Source organism: Bison bison, unplaced genomic scaffold (assembly GCF_000754665.1).
Source record: "Bison bison bison isolate TAMUID 2011002044 unplaced genomic scaffold, Bison_UMD1.0 scf7180017863790, whole genome shotgun sequence".
Classification (NCBI taxonomy): domain Eukaryota; kingdom Metazoa; phylum Chordata; class Mammalia; order Artiodactyla; family Bovidae; genus Bison; species Bison bison.
The window spans coordinates 338,831-343,676 of NW_011494362.1; the positions used below are offsets into that span (position 1 = coordinate 338,831).

Here is a 4,846-nt window from a genome sequence, read left to right on the forward strand (position 1 = left end):
GCTCCAGAATCACTGCAGATGGTGACTGCAGCCATGAAATTAAAAGATGCTTACTCCTTGGAAGGAAAGTTATGACAAACCTAGATAGCATATTCAAAAGCAGAAACATTACTTTGCCAACAAAGGTCCGTCTAGTCAAGGCTATGGTTTTTCCAGTAGTCATGTATGGATGTGAGAGTTGGACTGTGAAGAAAGCTGAGCGCCGAAGAATTGATGCTTTTGAACTGTGGTATTGGAGAAGACTCTTGAGAGTCCCTTGGACTGCAAGGAGATCCAACCAGTCCATTCTGAAGGAGATCAGTCCTGGGTGTTCTTTGGAAGGACTGAAGTTGAAGCTGAAACTCCAATACTTTGGCCACCTCATGGGAGAGTTGACTCATTGGAAAAGACTCTGATGCTGGGAGGGATTGGGGGCAGGAGGAGAAGGGAATGACAGAGGATAAGATGGCTGGATGGCATCACCGACTCGATGGATATGAGTTTGAGTGAACTCCGGAAGTTGGTGATGGACAGGGAGGCCTGGCGTGTTGCAGTTCATGGGGTCGCAAAGAGTCGGACACAACTGAGCGACTGAACTGAACTGAGACCCGTACAAATCTGGCTTTGTAGATTCCTAGAAGGTCTTCTAGATTCCTAGAAGAAAAGGAAGCAAATAACCTATAACACATTCTTAATCTTACTGTGATATAATGGATTAATACTCAATAATATAAAGAGCTCCTAAAATCAACTAGACAAAAAGAGTTTGAAAAAGAAGAAATAACTTGAAAAGATGTGCAGCCTCATTACATGGGTAATAAAAGCAATGAGACATATTTTGGGGCCTGACATTCTGGCAAAAAAAGGTTTTTTTGGTATATCTAAGTATTGTTATACTATTAGTGATGGTAACATTGTATGAATTGCTAACTACCATGCTGTGCAATTAGTAATATGTACTATGTGCTTCTGATAGAATTGAAATTGGTAAAGGCTTTTTGTGAATGCCTTTAGACTTAGAAATTTCTTCTTTTTTTTTTTTTTAACTTAGTCCTACAAAATATGGGCGCAGAGATATTTGTTGCAACATTATAGTAACAAATGTTGGAAAGGCCCTAAATTATCTTTACTAAAGAAATGCTAAGATTGTGTGTTCATGTTTTGGAGTATTATGTAACCATTAAAAAGAATAAAGTAGAGCTTTATATATTGAAAGGTCTTCAAGACTTACGTTACCCAAAAGCAAGCTGCAGCACATGTATAATATGATCTCCTAAAACCTACCAAAATGATGTGTGTGTATATATATTTAAAAGGATATAAATACATATAAAAAGACCTGAATGTAGTCACACTTGACTGTTAACTATGGTACATCTGGGGAAAGGGTGGAGAATTGGGAAGCAAGAAATGGGAAGGTTGACATTTGCCATTTTACTCTGTGCTTCCAGGGGGTACCACTGATACTAAATATGTAACACTGATAATGTTGCTGTTTTACAAATATTTGCTACTAAGAGTGTTTGGCCTAAGCAGGAACCACTTTTAAAAAGTTTTATTTCCTAAAGAATCAATCCTGTATATAAGCATACAATTCCATAGCATAATTCTAAAAAACACAGTAATAGAAAAGTAGTGTCTACTTTTTTCATCTGTTCCAAAGTTATAAACAGGCAATTGAATTTGACTCCCCAAAGATGAACTAAGGTAAATTAAACCTACCTAGCGTGAGCTAGAGTGTTTAAGGTTCTAACCGCAGATAGTAAATTGGTTAACAGCACTGGAAAATTCCTTCAGCACATACGGAAACAGGATGACTCAACCGATTTAACTACAGCTGAAGTCTACTGGGGAAGGTTTATTAGTTGAAGTTGGTGGAGGAAATGACCCGGATCTGAGGAATATGGGAAATTGTGTTTGCCCTCCCAGCATACTGAGTGGATTATTTTACTGCTGTCCTGTACTGAGAGTTGTTGAAGAGTGGATGGTTTGAGAGCTTTAGATATGTTTTATCCTTTATACTGCATTAAAAAGTCATCTGTAAACTGTTGCTTAATTTACACCCAGTCATAATATCACAAATATTCATTATAGTGGGAAAATATTGATGTGGTATATAAGTTAAATGCTTGTTATGGCAAATCCTAAAATAGAAGAAAGTAGAAATGTATAAAAGCTCTCTTGTATCTATCACTCAACTTCAGTAATTATCAACTCATGGCCACTTCTATTTCTTCTGTGCCGTATTTACTTCTCTCCTGTCCTAGATTATTTTGAACTTCTTCACAACACTGTTCTTATTTTGTATGACTTTGGCCTTTTGTGACCAATTGGAGTAAAACTGGTTGTCTTCAAGGGTCAAACCCATAACTTTGATATTATTTAGCATTGTTCTCACATTAGGGAAGTGTATTGAGGAGGCGAATAACTCCTCTGAAACATGAAAAGCAAAAGCATTGTTTTAAGTTACTTTCTATGAAAGGGCTCTTCTCGGCCGATTTACCAGAATTCTGATGCAGTAGCCCAGTTGTGTCTTGCCCAGGGTAGAGCAGCTTCTTAATGTCTTTGGCCACCAAGGGGTTTAAATATGGGGTGGAATCGGGTAGAGTTTTTGCTCTAGTACTCAGCTGCTGATGTGCATTGGTGCTTGTTCTGAAGTCCTAGCCAAAAGATAACTGTTTCCATTCTTTTTTTTTTTTTTAAGTAATTTTAAAGTGGAAACTCTTAACTGAAAATAGTACATAGAACAGCTCAAGCTTACATACAGAAATTTCCACAGAAGCATTGCACTATTGAGGAATGTCCTATTTGTAAATGCATTTTCGTATTTTACTGGCGGCTAATTAAGACCAGCAGATACTTTTAAATTCTAGTTGATTTACATGTTCCTGGCATATATAGATACAGAGAAAATAAACATTGTCCAAAATTAAAAAATACTTGTTCATTGTTGTGGCTTAAGCAAAGAGGGAGGTGTTTAGAGACAGAGTGATGACTAAAATGGGCTCCTGCCCCCAAGCTGTGTTTTTGTCTGGAGGGGTGGGTAGTGGTGGAGTCTAATTTTGTAAATCAAATAGATTAAAGAGACCTAAAAATAGCTGTTTTATAATTTTGATAGATGCTAAAAAACAAGTCTCCTTTCATTTTATAAAAGTCAGTTTGATAGCACTTTCTTAGAGTATTTCTGTGTTAAGGGATTATAGAACTGGATGGACATCGGACTTTTAGTATTTGAATTTTATTTTAAAAAAACTTATGGTTATATCTTTTAATTTCAACCAACATTGTATTGGCCTGGCAAGGCACTGAGAGGGCAGGAGGAAGGACCCGTATTTGCGGATATTGCGTATGTCCACACCCAGCACAATCCGAGCCCTTTAGACTTCCAAGGCTGAACTTTATGTACACATAAGGGTAAATTATGTTTATTTTCAGGGTTTTCTCTACATCGAAAGCTTATCAATTAAAAGAACATATGGACACAGAGTGGCCTCAGACAAAATTGAAGTAAGTCAGAGTTTGTATTTGATATTTCCTACCTTCTGGAGAGTAAGATTGTCCAGCTTAGGTTGCCTTGAACTCCGCTTCCCCTCCCCAAACCCACTTCCCTTAGCTCAGGCAAGAAGATACTAGATGGGAAATAGGTTTTCCCTGACTGTTAGGCCACTTGATTTCACCTCAGTGTATCTTGGATGTTTCCCCAAATCATCACATAGAAAATTGACTCATTCTTTTCAACAGCTGTATAGGACTTCATGTACTCATACTATTGTTTATTTAATTAGAGCTACATGGATAAACACTTTGAATTAATATTTTTTGCTCTTATGAAAAACATTGCAGTGGACATCCTTATACAAAAATTTTGCATGTTTATTTGGATATGGATATCTAAGTCATTCATGTAAAATTTCCACTCTTCTGGTAAAAGTGATGTTTAGATTTGCACTTGTTCCATTTTGTAGTTGCTTATTGGTTCTCTTTTCCTTGTGAACATGCTCTTTGCTCCTTTTATCTGTTAGATTGCCATTTTCATACTGATTTTTCAGAACTATCTGTAAATTAAGGAAATTAACCCTGATACGTGTTGAAGGTGTTTTTTTTTTTAAGTTCTTTGTCTTCACAGTGTATTTTTGGCTTATAGTAATGAATATCACTTTAACTGTCAAAATTACTGATCCTTTATAGTTTCTTGGAATTACGTTCTTCTACATTCATCCCAGTGACCTGGTTGTGGTTATATATTGTGACTTTTTAATTTTTTCTATATTTTAAAAGTTTTCATATATATGTACATAGTCATTATTAAGAAATGTTTAAAAATTAACAAAATGAATGTCTGTCCTCCAAATTATATTCTCCTCTCCAGAACTGATCACTCATTAAATTTGATGTATTTTCTTCCAGTCCTTTATGTATGCATCGTACTTTAAAGAAATAGACAGCTATTTTACCATTTCTAAATAGTCCATGGTTTAAAATGGCACCTTTCAAGAAACAGCTGAAGATTTTGGCCCATTTTTACTAAGAAAGCTCAGACAGTAAACTAGGAAACTTTTCTCAGTGACAAAATCAGATCAGATCAGTCGCTCAGTTGTGTCCGACTCCTTTCGACCCCATGAATCGCAGCATGCCAGGCCTCCCTGTCCATCACCAACTCCCGGAGTTCACTCAGACTCACGTCCATCAAGTCAGTGATGCCATGCAGCCATCTCATCCTCTGTCGTCCCCTTCTCCTCCTGCCCCCAATCCCTCCCAGCATCAGAGTCTTTTCCAATGAGTCAACTCTTCACATGAGGTGGCCAAAGTACTGGAGTTTCAGCTTTAGCATCATTCCTTCCAAAGAAATCCCAGGGCTGATCTCCTT

The 4,846-nt window shown here is 37.1% G+C and overlaps 1 protein-coding gene across 2 annotated transcripts in view; it reads left to right on the top strand.

The window, feature by feature from the left end:
- The window catches only part of SMIM14 (small integral membrane protein 14), a 62,433-nt gene that overhangs the window by 19,290 nt on the left and 38,297 nt on the right, over nucleotides 1–4,846 (top strand). The window contains exon 2 of one of the 2 annotated variants that reach the window (XM_010833566.1): nucleotides 3,415–3,486. The exons of the other annotated variant lie outside the window; for it this stretch is intronic. The gene's annotated coding sequence lies outside the window, so the exon portion shown is untranslated. The remainder of the gene's footprint in view (nucleotides 1–3,414; nucleotides 3,487–4,846) is intronic. 2 annotated transcript variants of the gene reach the window in all.